Raw genomic sequence first — 17,657 nt, 5'->3', positions numbered from 1 at the left:
ATAAATAAATATACACAGCTGTATTGTCTTTGTTTTTGCTTTGAATATACACAGCAAATATGTTCTCTGTTTTGTAATGACTATGCACAGTCATATTGCCTTTCTTTTAGTTTTTGTCATTTTGCCATCATATTGCCTTTTTCTTTTTGCACATCATTTTATTCTTGTTGTGTTTATTTGTTATCCTTGCTGTGTGAAGGACGTTAGGGTTTTGGGTAGATTAGATGGAGGGCATTAGGGTTTAGGGAATGTATGTGAGGGAGGGATAGGGTTTAGGTATTGGGGATGGGAAATTTAACATTCTTTGCAAATGACATAAGATAGAGACATATCATAACAATTGTGAATTTAATGGGAAACAATGGAGGGAATAAATGGGAGTTTAAAACCTTGAAAAAGAACACCAACCCTAGCATAATGCCTACATGAACAAGCAATAACTAAAATCCATTCCTCTTTACATTCTTGGTAGCAAATATATATAAGCACAAGCCCAACATCCTTGATTTCAAGCATCCAGCATGTTAGAAGACCCTACCTCGATCAATTTAGCAAGCAAGAGGGCGATTGAGCAAATTTGAAGTGGTTTTGTGGAAGACAGTTTGACTGGTCGCGCACAGGCTTCGACTGGTCGCGCCCGTTAGGAATTAACACTGCGGAGGAGCTGCTGACTGGTCGCGCACTGCCCAACTGGTCGCGCACAGCTCCTGAGTGGTCGCGCACCTGAAAATGACCCAAATTCTCTGCAATTCGCCTCCTTTCGCCTTCTTCGCCCTCTCACTCTTCTTTGCAAGCTCTTAGATGCACAATGAGGGTGTTTTAGAGGGAATTTGACTCTTTATAAGCCCAATTTGAAAAAATTTACTTACCAAACCCACTTTCTAATGTTTTGTTTTGACATTCTCTTTAACACTGTTTTGAGTTTACTTTTGTCCTGAATTTGACTTTTTGAGTGCTTTAACTCCGTTCTTTTTGCAGGTTGACCATCTGATGGACTCTAGTGAGGAGACCAGGGTTATTGCCGGCATTTTGAAGAATTTCGAAAATTTCCTTATTTTTTGCAAAATTGACATGACCTTGGCTTTAAAAACATGGTTTTTAAATCCAAGGTATAAATGAGCTGTACCTGATGAAAATATCAATGAAACATATTTACATACCTCCTTCCGGCTTGCTGGGGACCCATGGACCTCTGACTCATGATCTTGCAATGACATTTGACTGAAACCCTAGACCTAAGACTTTGGACTTCAAGACAAAACAAAACAAGCGTGACACAAGTTCATTAACTGATATGACCTGATCCAGCAAAGCCAAGAAGGGAACAAGGACCAGCTCCTCCATCAGTTTTATGGCATGCCTAATGGAATGCAAAACTGACATCGATGAGACACCTACTTATGCATATGCAAAGAGTTTTTTGATCACTGATGGAGGGCATCATGACCGACAGTAACATTGGCTCCAATGGGGATGGTAGATCCTTGGAGGTGCCAAGAACCTTAGACCTCTGGGAGAGCAGACCAGTGCCTTTCAATCATTGGGCAATGGAGTCATTATTTCGGCAAACGACACAAGACTTTGACTCATTTATTGACTGAAATTTAACTGAAACTTGACTCAAACCGACTCGATGGCAAACTGAAATAACTTGAAAAAACTCACTCAACAGACCAAACACAAATGACTCATGACCGACTTAAAACAAAACTTTACAAAGCTTTTGGAAAAACGGCAGCAATTCATCAAGATTTGGAATCATGATGACAACCACCTGCATACTAATGAAATATGTACAATCATGTATAATGAGCTTTCCAATGTAACCAATCCAGCAGATGGCTACATACCAAATTTCTGCTCTCGCTTATCTTGAGCAGGCGAAACGATGAACCTGTAGGCAACTCAAAATAACCACTGAAACCAAATCTTATGATAATGAACCAGGTAACATTTATCTTTTCTAATGCTTGCAGAAGAATACCAAAGGGATCTTGATAATCCTGAAGCACTACCTTGTTTGGAGATCCAGCTGCAAAAATATAAGTACTCGCTTCATTCTGATATGAAAGAACAGTGGGTTGCTGATTGATAGGAAGGCACAGAGAAGTATAAGCTTCTGCCATATGAGTGTTGGCTGTAAATTCCTTGACCGTGAGAAATTTTGACATATTGTCTCTCTCAAGCTTATATTCCTCAATTTCATGGTCTAGGTCATTCTTAAACAGAAAACAATCCTCAAGATCATCAAACATGACAGCCTCATCATCTTCATGAAATAAAATATTATCTGTTTGCTGATCTATAAAACTAATTACAACACTGTCATCATTTTCAAAAGAGGAAGAAGTTTCACCAACACTTTCGTGACCATGTGCACGCTGCAGATTTGCTTTAGCTTGGGTTGTAGCATGACCTTTCAAAAGCTGATCTATCTCCTCTTCAGACAAAGGAGATAAGACTTTCTGTTTCCCTTTGCTCAAACAAGTCTTGTCTTCTTGAAATAACATTTCAAAACATGAAAAATCTGAATGACAGTCCTGATCTTCTGAAACTTGGAAACATTGTTGATCATCTTCATATGACATGGCAATCAAACTATCCAAATTATGATTGAAAGAAGAATTTTCACTTGAACAAAGATCTCGTCTTGATGTTCATGAGCTGGCTGAATTACCTCCTCATGCAGGCTCTGTTCTGATGGCATAAGGACATTTGGATCAAGAGCTTTGTCCATGATCTCAACAACAAAACTCTCCTTTTCAGGATTCGGCACAAGGTATGCTTGGTCACCATGATCTGAATCTAGAACTGAAGTAGCTGACTGGACATTATCACACTCTACAATCAGCACTGGACTTACTTGCATGCTGCTGTCTTCTATGGGCAGATTTGAAACAAGCTCTTCTCTTTCATCAATTACAGCCATATGACCATCTTCAACCTGCTGATCTTGACAAATATCCTCTAAGATTTCTGTGCGCTGCTGAAACGACTTTTCATACAAGGCTTCCATGATCTCTTCATCCATGAAATTATCATCTTCATAAAACTTCTCAAGGCTTTCAATAAAACTGTAGGCATGCTTGCAACAGTCTTGAACTAAATTCAATGATGGATAAGAGTCCTTATATCTTTCAATGAACATAGCATGAAAATCCTTTAAACAATAAATACAAGCAGGCGGCAAACTTTCATACCATGATTGGGCTTCACCTTCTAGAGTGGCCAAGAATATCTTCATCAAGAAATCTTCAGGAAAATCCACCTTGAATTTGCGAATATGCATATGAAATCTAACAAGATGTAAAGCAACATCTTTCTTACCATCATCATTAAACGTAGGAAAATTCCTTGACCAATCTACCTTTGGAATTTTATTTGGAAAACCAGGGATGTGATCTCGGCTCAAGGGAGCATATCTTCTTGCGATCCGATCCATCTTACAGCTACTGATCTCTCTGCAGTGAAGTCACCATGAAGCATTGATCTCTGGAGTTTTCAGTGGAGTCGCCAGTGAATGATTTCAGCCTTTCAAGTGTCTGATCGTTGTTCACCATCAACAATCAGATCTGAACTTGATACATGTACTGGGGTAAAATGCAATCGAAGTGCTGTTTTCACAAGCTCACGGAGATTGACTGAAGCAACGTTTATCTACTTGCGCTGATGTAAAACAAGAGCGTTTTCGAAGGCTACCTGGCGTAACTTCAGGCTCCGTCTAAGACTTACGAAACAAACACATCAATCAACAGACAAGTTTGTTCTCCCCAGTATGGTCGCCACTATGTTAGCGCTTGAGATTTCACCCTAGGCTGAGGAAGGTAAACCTTCAAGGCAACATCAAACCATTTCACCTCGTAGCTAGCCCTACGGGGTATGAGAAGGCTCTCTCCGGTCTATCTCGGCAAATTTTCAATGGGGTGAGATGACCAATAAGTTAACACTGATATTAGGCTAGTAAATTGATTAGGAAGGTTGATTTAAAGTTTTTGGTGGCAATTGGAGGGAGTGCAATTCAGGGTGCGGGGATTGAACTCAGTTTTTGCAGGTGGGTCTTTGGGGCAAGGTAGGAGTTTGTGCTGATGCCTTTAGCTGAGATGGATGATCAAAGAAGAAAAAAGAGAAGCTAAAGAGGGCAAACAATGACTTTGAATCCTCTCTAGACAGTGGAAAACATAAACATTAAACAAATTTGAAAGCTGAGCATGGCAAGCATGAATTCAAACTTTATCACTTCATTTGTTTAATAAGCTGCAGTAAAGAAAGAGATGGAACACATAAACACACTTACAATTACAATAAGAGAACACACCATCAACACAAGAGTCCACAAGAATCCCAATGATGTCTGCAAAACCCTGATCTTCCTTTTCCTCAAATTGCAGAGATACAAGTAAAATATACAATAGGAGCTTCTCCCTCAAGAGTCCAACCATGAAAATGAGCAAGAGAAGGCATAATATAGATGATCTAACTCCTTTCCCCACCTCTAGGGGTCGAGCTCAGCTTCCTAGGAGCTGTTTCAACTAATTCTAAACTGAGCACTAGATAATAGGCAGTCAAAACAACTTGCCTCTAAAACTTAGGAAACCTATCCATGCATTAAATATTTACCATTTACATCAAAGAATCTTCTAGAAGTGTTCAAGGAGAGTAAAAGTATCTAAGTGCCATGAAAATTACACAAAAATCCATCATTTACATGCCTCAAAAGTCAACCAAGATGAAAACAGTGTTTTGCTGGCCGAACTGGTCAAAACAGGCAAATTTCCCTGACTGGTCGCGCACATCACTCTGACTGGTCGCGCACATTCACAGCTCTGTTTGAGGGCCTTCCCGGTGTCCAAATCAGGTGCAAGATAGCTCGTTGGAAAGGTCTGCGAGTCTACTTTCCAACCCCACTGGAATTTCTGAATTTGGAGTTGATTTGACCCCTCAAAAGTCATTTCTCCCAAGACAGCTTTCTGCAACTCAAAATAGGGGCAGAAAGTCAAAATTTGCATGTGTTTTGAGCTTTTGGAAACCCAAATCTCCATAAAATCTGAAACCCATCCATAGGCAAGTGTATTTTTGCATGACAATTCCAAAAATGCAAAGTTTTCCCCGTTTTGAGTTGCCCCCATGTATGGTCGCGCGCGGGGTGAGACCAGTCAAATGGCCAAAACCTGTAAAATTCCCAAAAATGCCAAAACTGCCTCAAAACTCTCAAAATTTCTTGGGTTTGCTGCTAGGAGGATGCTAATGAGTATCATGGTGAGTGAGAGAGGCCTCAGCCAAGATACGGAGTGGGTTGGTCTTCTTCTTCCTCTTACGGGCCTCGGACAACCTCCTTTGGAAAATCTTCATTTTTGCCTTGCAAAAATGCATCCTCGCCCAATAATGAATCTTCATGTTCCGTAGCAACCTCTTGTCCTCGTTTGCCTTCTCTAACAGCCTCTGCAAGTGTGCATTCACACGGATAAGCATGGATTCCCTCTCCTTGGGCAGCAATTCACCGGGCCTCCTACGGTTGATGACTCGGTCACTTCGAATCCTCCACAGCTCATCCAACTCTTTCTCATCCTCAAGTTGCTTGTTGCGCTGCTCAAGATAGTTTATTGTCCATTGGGCCATGTCGAGCTTCTGCTGTAACAAGCGGTTTTCCGCCTCTCTTTTTCGGATGATCTCATGCAAATCTGAAGTGGGGGAGCGAGCATCAAGATCAATGATGTCATCCTGTGTGTCACCGGCTCTCTCCTCCTCTGTCATGGGCTGTTTGCCCTCCCGTACTGCTGATGGAGAACGCGAGGCCCCTTCCACCTGGTGTGGAGATAACACTCGCTGACCTGTAGATGATGATGGCGAGACCCCTTCCAGCTGCTGTGGAGAAAGTACTCGTCGAGCTGCTGCAAACAAGGTCCTGTGACCTCTCTGGTAGGTGACCTGAGGTGAGGAAGCAACCTGTCTCGGAACAATGATCTCGGGCTGGTGAGATGGACCTCCCTCCTCATAAATGACCTCTGGCTCTGGGTGTGGCTGTGGTGGCACTGTAAAGAACTCATGAGAAATGAAGTCTGCCCATGGAATGCCCTGCTGACTCAACTGATGGGAAACAATGAGCTGGATGAGACCATGATGGCACAAACTCCTATACTGCTGAGCTGGGGACCGCCTCTGAAACACGGACACCATCCTCTGAATGTCCTGGAAGAAGAAAGTCGGGATGTTCATCATCCTCACTCGGGTAAAGTGCATCAACAGGCGAATGTGATAAGAGAAGACCTGTGAAAATCTCCCCTCACATGTGAAGTAATGCATGATAAGCCGCATGATCGGAGCATACTCCCCCCGGAGGAATCTGAAAGGAAAGAACCCCGACAAGTGGCTCATGAATGCTGGCCTGACATATGGCTCAAAATAAACATAATCCAGGATTTTGCGCTTGGGCCACACCTCACCCACATTTGGTATCCCGGTAGCCTCTGAAATCACCTCCGGAGATAGCACAAAATTCACCCCTGCAAGAGTGACCTGCCCATCATGAAGGTGCAAAACAAATAAGCGGGCCAACTCCCTGTGGTGCTGAATCTGGGCAAGCCTCTCACAGAACTGAAAACATGACATATAACGGAAACAATTCACTGCCAAAGGGCAGGCCTGTAATTCTGCTAAAGATGTGGGCTCTTCTCTCTTATGATGACCACCTTTGCCACCCCTACGAGGCCTCTGCTGTACCTCAACCTCTGTGGAAGAAGACCGGTCATCACCTTGCTCATAGGTTTCAGTGGTTGACATGGTGCTTTTGAGCAAAGTGGAGAAAATAGATAAAGTAAACTGCTGCCCTTGCCTGCAAAAATACTGAATCGTATGCTGTTTTCAAGGGGAACAAAATCATGAAGGAAATGTTAGGGGAGGGGATTTTTCATAAGGAAAGAGAAACATATAAAAATAGGGAATTTCTAAGGGACAATTCACAAACTGTCAAACATACAATCTCATCTTAATCACCGGGAAATCATTTGCAAAGAAATGTTTTTATTAGGGAAACATGGATGATAATAACCAAGAGAAAGGATATACATGCTCAACAGGGGGTAAGGGACAGCATGTATAACAGGGGTATGGGGCAGCATAGATCACTAGCATCAACAACTTGCTCTTTGATTTTGTCTTTTGACTGTACATTATAAGGCATACTCTGTTTTTCAAGGGATTCATGTACATTTGATGCTAAGGGAAACAAGGGATTCTTTTATATTTGTCATAGGGGAAGGAGGGCTTTATTTACATTTTTGTCAAAAGGGGAAAAGGGATTTCATTGACAACTTCAACAGGGAAAAAAAAAGTTGTATTGAAACAAGGATATTAGGGGATAGAAGGGAAAAGGAAAAACAGGGTTTGGTTTTGGGAGACACAGCAACATTATTTTTGTAATGAATACTCAAAGCAATATGTCTTTTTGATAAATAAATATACACAGCTGTATTGTCTTTGTTTTTGCTTTGAATATACACAGCAAATATGTTCTCTGTTTTGTAATGACTATGCACAGTCATATTGCCTTTCTTTTAGTTTTTGTCATTTTGCCATCATATTGCCTTTTTCTTTTTGCACATCATTTTATTCTTGTTGTGTTTATTTGTTATCCTTGCTGTGTGAAGGACGTTAGGGTTTTGGGTAGATTAGATGGAGGGCATTAGGGTTTAGGGAATGTATGTGAGGGAGGGATAGGGTTTAGGTATTGGGGATGGGAAATTTAACATTCTTTGCAAATGACATAAGATAGAGACATATCATAACAATTGTGAATTTAATGGGAAACAATGGAGGGAATAAATGGGAGTTTAAAACCTTGAAAAAGAACACCAACCCTAGCATAATGCCTACATGAACAAGCAATAACTAAAATCCATTCCTCTTTACATTCTTGGTAGCAAATATATATAAGCACAAGCCCAACATCCTTGATTTCAAGCATCCAGCATGTTAGAAGACCCTACCTCGATCAATTTAGCAAGCAAGAGGGCGATTGAGCAAATTTGAAGTGGTTTTGTGGAAGACAGTTTGACTGGTCGCGCACGGGCTTTGACTGGTCGCGCCCGTTAGGAATTAACACTGCGGAGGAGCTGCTGACTGGTCGCGCACTGCCCAACTGGTCGCGCACAGCTCCTGAGTGGTCGCGCACCTGAAAATGACCCAAATTCTCTGCAATTCGCCTCCTTTCGCCTTCTTCGCCCTCTCACTCTTCTTTGCAAGCTCTTAGATGCACAATGAGGGTGTTTTAGAGGGAATTTGACTCTTTATAAGCCCAATTTGAAAAAATTTACTTACCAAACCCACTTTCTAATGTTTTGTTTTGACATTCTCTTTAACACTGTTTTGAGTTTACTTTTGTCCTGAATTTGACTTTTTGGGTGCTTTAACTCCGTTCTTTTTGCAGGTTGACCATCTGATGGACTCTAGTGAGGAGACCAGGGTTATTGCCGGCATTTTGAAGAATTTTGAAAATTTCCTTATTTTTTGCAAAATTGACATGACCTTGGCTTTAAAAACATGGTTTTTAAATCCAAGGTATAAATGAGCTGTACCTGATGAAAATATCAATGAAACATATTTACATACCTCCTTCCGGCTTGCTGGGGACCCATGGACCTCTGACTCATGATCTTGCAATGACATTTGACTGAAACCCTAGACCTAAGACTTTGGACTTCAAGACAAAACAAAACAAGCGTGACACAAGTTCATTAACTGATATGACCTGATCCAGCAAAGCCAAGAAGGGAACAAGGACCAGCTCCTCCATCAGTTTTATGGCATGCCTAATGGAATGCAAAACTGACATCGATGAGACACCTACTTATGCATATGCAAAGAGTTTTTTGATCACTGATGGAGGGCATCATGACCGACACTAACATTGGCTCCAATGGGGATGGTAGCTCCTTGGAGGTGCCAAGAACCTTAGACCTCTGGGAGAGCAGACCAGTGCCTTTCAATCATTGGGCAATGGAGTCATTATTTCGGCAAACGACACAAGACTTTGACTCATTTATTGACTGAAATTTAACTGAAACTTGACTCAAACCGACTCGATGGCAAACTGAAATAACTTGAAAAAACTCACTCAACAGACCAAACACAAATGACTCATGACCGACTTAAAACAAAACTTTACAAAGCTTTTGGAAAAACGGCAGCAATTCATCAAGATTTGGAATCATGATGACAACCACCTGCATACTAATGAAATATGTACAATCATGTATAATGAGCTTTCCAATGTAACCAATCCAGCAGATGGCTACATACCAAATTTCTGCTCTCGCTTATCTTGAGCAGGCGAAACGATGAACCTGTAGGCAACTCAAAATAACCACTGAAACCAAATCTTATGATAATGAACCAGGTAACATTTATCTTTTCTAATGCTTGCAGAAGAATACCAAAGGGATCTTGATAATCCTGAAGCACTACCTTGTTTGGAGATCCAGCTGCAAAAATATAAGTACTCGCTTCATTCTGATATGAAAGAACAGTGGGTTGCTGATTGATAGGAAGGCACAGAGAAGTATAAGCTTCTGCCATATGAGTGTTGGCTGTAAATTCCTTGACCGTGAGAAATTTTGACATATTGTCTCTCTCAAGCTTATATTCCTCAATTTCATGGTCTAGGTCATTCTTAAACAGAAAACAATCCTCAAGATCATCAAACATGACAGCCTCATCATCTTCATGAAATAAAATATTATCTGTTTGCTGATCTATAAAACTAATTACAACACTGTCATCATTTTCAAAAGAGGAAGAAGTTTCACCAACACTTTCGTGACCATGTGCACACTGCAGATTTGCTTTAGCTTGGGTTGTAGCATGACCTTTCAAAAGCTGATCTATCTCCTCTTCAGACAAAGGAGATAAGACTTTCTGTTTCCCTTTGCTCAAACAAGTCTTGTCTTCTTGAAATAACATTTCAAAACATGAAAAATCTGAATGACAGTCCTGATCTTCTGAAACTTGGAAACATTGTTGATCATCTTCATATGACATGGCAATCAAACTATCCAAATTATGATTGAAAGAAGAATTTTCACTTACTTGAACAAAGATCTCGTCTTGATGTTCATGAGCTGGCTGAATTACCTCCTCATGCAGGCTCTGTTCTGATGGCATAAGGACATTTGGATCAAGAGCTTTGTCCATGATCTCAACAACAAAACTCTCCTTTTCAGGATTCGGCACAAGGTATGCTTGGTCACCATGATCTGAATCTAGAACTGAAGTAGCTGACTGGACATTATCACACTCTACAATCAGCACTGGACTTACTTGCATGCTGCTGTCTTCTGTGGGCAGATCTGAAACAAGCTCTTCTCTTTCATCAATTACAGCCATATGACCATCTTCAACCTGCTGATCTTGACAAATATCCTCTAAGATTTCTGTGTGCTGCTGAAACGACTTTTCATACAGGGCTTCCATGATCTCTTCATCCATGAAATTATCATCTTCATAAAACTTCTCAAGGCTTTCAATAAAACTATAGGCATGCTTGCAACAGTCTTGAACTAAATTCAATGATGGATAAGAGTCCTTATATCTTTCAATGAACATAGCATGAAAATCCTTTAAACAATAAATACAAGCAGGCGGCAAACTTTCATACCATGATTGGGCTTCACCTTCTAGAGTGGCCAAGAATATCTTCATCAAGCAATCTTCAGGAAAATCCACCTTGAATTTGCGAATATGCATATGAAATCTAACAAGATGTAAAGCAACATCTTTCTTACCATCATCATTAAATGTAGGCAAATTCCTTGACCAATCTACCTTTGGAATTTTATTTGGAAAACCAGGGATGTGATCTCGGCTCAAGGGAGCATATCTTCTTGCGATCCGATCCATCTTACAGCTACTGATCTCTCTGCAGTGAAGTCACCATGAAGCATTGATCTCTGGAGTTTTCAGTGGAGTCGCCAGTGAATGATTTCAGCCTTTCAAGTGTCTGATCGTTGTTCACCATCAACAATCAGATCTGAACTTGATACATGTACTGGGGTAAAATGCAATCGAAGTGCTGTTTTCACAAGCTCACGGAGATTGACTGAAGCAACGTTTATCTACTTGCGCTGATGTAAAACAAGAGCGTTTTCGAAGGCTACCTGGCGTAACTTCAGGCTCCGTCTAAGACTTACGAAACAAACACATCAATCAACAGACAAGTTTGTTCTCCCCAGTATGGTCGCCACTATGTTAGCGCTTGAGATTTCACCCTAGGCTGAGGAAGGTAAACCTTCAAGGCAACATCAAACCATTTCACCTCGTAGCTAGCCCTACGGGGTATGAGAAGGCTCTCTCCGGTCTATCTCGGCAAATTTTCAATGGGGTGAGATGACCAATAAGTTAACACTGATATTAGGCTAGTAAATTGATTAGGAAGGTTGATTTAAAGTTTTTGGTGGCAATTGGAGGGAGTGCAATTCAGGGTGCGGGGATTGAACTCAGTTTTTGCAGGTGGGTCTTTGGGGCAAGGTAGGAGTTTGTGCTGATGCCTTTAGCTGAGATGGATGATCAAAGAAGAAAAAAGAGAAGCTAAAGAGGGCAAACAATGACTTTGAATCCTCTCTAGACAGTGGAAAACATAAACATTAAACAAATTTGAAAGCTGAGCATGGCAAGCATGAATTCAAACTTTATCACTTCATTTGTTTAATAAGCTGCAGTAAAGAAAGAGATGGAACACATAAATACACTTACAATTACAATAAGAGAACACACCATCAACACAAGAGTCCACAAGAATCCCAATGATGTCTGCAAAACCCTGATCTTCCTTTTCCTCAAATTGCAGAGATACAAGTAAAATATACAATAGGAGCTTCTCCCTCAAGAGTCCAACCATGAAAATGAGCAAGAGAAGGCATAATATAGATGATCTAACTCCTTTCCCCACCTCTAGGGGTCGAGCTCAGCTTCCTAGGAGCTATTTCAACTAATTCTAAACTGAGCACTAGATAATAGGCAGTCAAAACAACTTGCCTCTAAAACTTAGGAAACCTATCCATGCATTAAATATTTACCATTTACATCAAAGAATCTTCTAGAAGTGTTCAAGGAGAGTAAAAGTATCTAAGTGCCATGAAAATTACACAAAAATCCATCATTTACATGCCTCAAAAGTCAACCAAGATGAAAACAGTGTTTTGCTGGCCGAACTGGTCAAAACAGGCAAATTTCCCTGACTAGTCGCGCACATCACTCTGACTGGTCGCGCACATTCACAGCTCTGTTTGAGGGCCTTCCCGGTGTCCAAATCAGGCGCAAGATAGCTCGTTGGAAAGGTCTGCGAGTCTACTTTCCAACCCCACTGGAATTTCTGAATTTGGAGTTGATTTGACCCCTCAAAAGTCATTTCTCCCAAGACAGCTTTCTGCAACTCAAAATAGGGGCAGAAAGTCAAAATTTGCATGTGTTTTGAGCTTTTGGAAACCCAAATCTCCATAAAATCTGAAACCCATCCATAGGCAAGTGTATTTTTGCATGACAATTCCAAAAATGCAAAGTTTTCCCCGTTTTGATTTGCCCCCATGTATGGTCGCGCGCGGGGTGAGACCAGTCAAATGGCCAAAACCTGTAAAATTCCCAAAAATGCCAAAACTGCCTCAAAACTCTCAAAATTTCTTGGGTTTGCTGCTAGGAGGATGCTAATGAGTATCATGGTGAGTGAGAGAGGCCTCAGCCAAGATACGGAGTGGGTTGGTCTTCTTCTTCCTCTTACGGGCCTCGGACAACCTCCTTTGGAAAATCTTCATTTTTGCCTTGCAAAAATGCATCCTCGCCCAATAATGAATCTTCATGTTCCGTAGCAACCTCTTGTCCTCGTTTGCCTTCTCTAACAGCCTCTGCAAGTGTGCATTCACACGGATAAGCATGGATTCCCTCTCCTTGGGCAGCAATTCACCGGGCCTCCTACGGTTGATGACTCGGTCACTTCGAATCCTCCACAGCTCATCCAACTCTTTCTCATCCTCAAGTTGCTTGTTGCGCTGCTCAAGATAGTTTACTGTCCATTGGGCCATGTCGAGCTTCTGCTGTAACAAGCGGTTTTCCGCCTCTCTTTTTCGGATGATCTCATGCAAATCTGAAGTGGGGGAGCGAGCATCAAGATCAATGATGTCATCCTGTGTGTCACCGGCTCTCTCCTCCTCTGTCATGGGCTGTTTGCCCTCCCGTACTGCTGATGGAGAACGCGAGGCCCCTTCCACCTGGTGTGGAGATAACACTCGCTGACCTGTAGATGATGATGGCGAGACCCCTTCCAGCTGCTGTGGAGAAAGTACTCGTCGAGCTGCTGCAAACAAGGTCCTGTGACCTCTCTGGTAGGTGACCTGAGGTGAGGAAGCAACCTGTCTCGGAACAATGATCTCGGGCTGGTGAGATGGACCTCCCTCCTCATAAATGACCTTTGGCTCTGGGTGTGGCTGTGGTGGCACTGTAAAGAACTCATGAGAAATGAAGTCTGCCCATGGAATGCCCTGCTGACTCAACTGATGGGAAACAATGAGCTGGATGAGACCATGATGGCACAAACTCCTATACTGCTGAGCTGGGGACTGCCTCTGAAACACGGACACCATCCTCTGAATGTCCTGGAAGAAGAAAGTCGGGATGTTCATCATCCTCACTCGGGTAAAGTGCATCAACAGGCGAATGTGATAAGAGAAGACCTGTGAAAATCTCCCCTCACATGTGAAGTAATGCATGATAAGCCGCATGATCGGAGCATACTCCCCCCGGAGGAATCTGAAAGGAAAGAACCCCGACAAGTGGCTCATGAATGCTGGCCTGACATATGGCTCAAAATAAACATAATCCAGGATTTTGCGCTTGGGCCACACCTCACCCACATTTGGTATCCCGGTAGCCTCTGAAATCACCTCCGGAGATAGCACAAAATTCACCCCTGCAAGAGTGACCTGCCCATCATGAAGGTGCAAAACAAATAAGCGGGCCAACTCCCTGTGGTGCTGAATCTGGGCAAGCCTCTCACAGAACTGAAAACATGACATATAACGGAAACAATTCACTGCCAAAGGGCAGGCCTGTAATTCTGCTAAAGATGTGGGCTCTTCTCTCTTATGATGACCACCTTTGCCACCCCTACGAGGCCTCTGCTGTACCTCAACCTCTGTGGAAGAAGACCGGTCATCACCTTGCTCATAGGTTTCAGTGGTTGACATGGTGCTTTTGAGCAAAGTGGAGAAAATAGATAAAGTAAACTGCTGCCCTTGCCTGCAAAAATACTGAATCGTATGCTGTTTTCAAGGGGAACAAAATCATGAAGGAAATGTTAGGGGAGGGGATTTTTCATAAGGAAAGAGAAACATATAAAAATAGGGAATTTCTAAGGGACAATTCACAAACTGTCAAACATACAATCTCATCTTAATCACCGGGAAATCATTTGCAAAGAAATGTTTTTATTAGGGAAACATGGATGGTAATAACCAAGAGAAAGGATATACATGCTCAACAGGGGGTAAGGGACAGCATGTATAACAGGGGTATGGGGCAGCATAGATCACTAGCATCAACAACTTGCTCTTTGATTTTGTCTTTTGACTGTACATTATAAGGCATACTCTGTTTTTCAAGGGATTCATGTACATTTGATGCTAAGGGAAACAAGGGATTCTTTTATATTTGTCATAGGGGAAGGAGGGCTTTATTTACATTTTTGTCAAAAGGGGAAAAGGGATTTCATTGACAACTTCAACAGGGAAAAAAAAAGTTGTATTGAAACAAGGATATTAGGGGATAGAAGGGAAAAGGAAAAACAGGGTTTGGTTTTGGGAGACACAGCAACATTATTTTTGTAATGAATACTCAAAGCAATATGTCTTTTTGATAAATAAATATACACAACTGTATTGTCTTTGTTTTTGCTTTGAATATACACAGCAAATATGTTCTCTGTTTTGTAATGACTATGCACAGTCATATTGCCTTTCTTTTAGTTTTTGTCATTTTGCCATCATATTGCCTTTTTCTTGTTGCACATCATTTTATTCTTGCTGTGTTTATTTGTTATCCTTGCTGTGTGAAGGACGTTAAGGTTTTGGGTAGATTAGATGGAGGGCATTAGGGTTTAGGGAATGTATGTGAGGGAGGGATAGGGTTTAGGTATTGGGGATGGGAAATTTAACATTCTTTGCAAATGACATAAGATAGAGACATATCATAACAATTGTGAATTTAATGGGAAACAATGGAGGGAATAAATGGGAGTTTAAAACCTTGAAAAAGAACACCAACCCTAGCATAATGCCTACATGAACAAGCAATAACTAAAATCCATTCCTCTTTACATTCTTGGTAGCAAATATATATAAGCACAAGCCCAACATCCTTGATTTCAAGCATCCAGCATGTTAGAAGACCCTACCTCGATCAATTTAGCAAGCAAGAGGGCGATTGAGCAAATTTGAAGTGGTTTTGTGGAAGACAGTTTGACTGGTCACGCACAGGCTTCGACTGGTCGCGCCCGTTAGGAATTAACACTGCGGAGGAGCTGCTGACTGGTCGCGCACTGCCCAACTGGTCGCGCACAGCCCAACTGGTCGCGCACAGCTCCTGAGTGGTCGCGCACCTGAAAATGACCCAAATTCTCTGCAATTCGCCTCCTTTCGCCTTCTTCGCCCTCTCACTCTTCTTTGCAAGCTCTTAGATGCACAATGAGGGTGTTTTAGAGGGAATTTGACTCTTTATAAGCCCAATTTGAAAAAATTTACTTACCAAACCCACTTTCTAATGTTTTGTTTTGACACTCTCTTTAACACTGTTTTGAGTTTACTTTTGTCCTGAATTTGACTTTTTGGGTGCTTTAACTCCGTTCTTTTTGCAGGTTGACCATCTGATGGACTCTAGTGAGGAGACCAGGGTTATTGCCGGCATTTTGAAGAATTTCGAAAATTTCCTTATTTTTTGCAAAATTGACATGACCTTGGCTTTAAAAACATGGTTTTTAAATCCAAGGTATAAATGAGCAGTACCTGATGAAATTATCAATGAAACATATTTACATACCTCCTTCCGGCTTGCTGGGGACCCATGGACCTCTGACTCATGATCTTGCAATGACATTTGACTGAAACCCTAGACCTAAGACTTTGGACTTCAAGACAAAACAAAACAAGCGTGACACAAGTTCATTAACTGATATGACCTGATCCAGCAAAGCCAAGAAGGGAACAAGGACCAACTCCTCCATCAGTTTTATGGCATGCCTAATGGAATGCAAAACTGACATCGATGAGACACCTACTTATGCATATGCAAAGAGTTTTTTGATCACTGATGGAGGGCATCATGACCGACACTAACACAACCTATGTAGGCTACAACCTGTGCTAGCACCACACTACCTCCCTGAAGTGTTTTGGACCTTCGACCTGAAGGACACTCCACTCTCTTGCCTTACATCACCCTGCCACCCTAATAAGCCGGCAAACCACGTTTCACATTTTTTAGATTCAATACACCTATCCTCTAAATCAATTCAAAGAAACTGAACTACAACACAAATTATGTCAATCAAATCTAGCTTTGCACATCAAACTCTAGCTATCAATATCAACCACTTCTTTCTTTGCCCAAACTGCATATCAAACCCTAGTTGTTGAATGACTCTTTTCTGGTTAAGCTTGTAGTAATATCATCAAATTCTAACTCCATCAAATCTGCTTCTATTCATGCTAAGTCACAACATCACTGCCATAGAAATCTTGTCTCATTGTAGAAACCATCTAAGTTACTGGTATAGTCATATATTGCTATCAAGCATATGATTTAGTCATCATACATATCAAAACATCTTACTGTACAACATTCTCAAACCAATCTTGCAAATGGTCGAAGTGTTTATGTTGTATACAACAGGGCACAGTCACAGTCACACATTAAATGTATTGTCATATATGTCATTGTCACATAAGATTTCTCAGCACAACAAGGATTACAGTGATCCAAGTTTCTCTATCATTGTATATCTTACTGACATCAATCATATATATCATAAAGTAGGATAACTGTCATATATCACATGTCATATATGCTGTTAGGGCTCTTAGGATTTCTGATCCTGATCACCTAAATGAGGAGATTGAACATTTAACCTCGGTCTTCAAAAACCTTGGATACAAAGAGTTTAGTATTAAAAAAGCTATAAGAAGAGCACAGGATAAGATCCTTTCTAAAAATCCTCCTGGAGACAAGAGAGAAAAAGAAAATGGCGGGAAAGTATACCTTCCATTCATCCAAGGGATTACCGATAAGATTGCAAATTTTTTAAGGAAGAACAACATAAACACTCAATTTACAACTTGTGGAACAATAAGGCAAATGATGAGGTCAGTCAAGGATAACATTGATCATCAAGAGCTCAAGGATGTGTACAAAATTGATTGCTCTTGTGGTAAGAGTTATATTGGGGAAACAGGTCGGTCTCTAAGAATAAGACTTAAGGAGCACAGAGCCGATATAAAGAATGGAAGATCCCGTGCATCAGCCCTTGCGGAACACTCATTCAAAACCAAGCATCATGTGTGTCTAGAAGATGCTAAAATAATCGCTAGAGAGGATAACTATCAAAAAAGGAAAATCAGAGAGGCTAT

This window comes from Pinus tabuliformis, chromosome 2_2, assembly GCF_031772625.1.
Source record: "Pinus tabuliformis cultivar Carrire ecotype Pingquan chromosome 2_2, CPIR1, whole genome shotgun sequence".
In the NCBI taxonomy this organism is placed as follows: Eukaryota; Viridiplantae; Streptophyta; class Pinopsida; order Pinales; family Pinaceae; genus Pinus; species Pinus tabuliformis.
Note: the sequence above shows the minus strand (reverse complement) of the source record.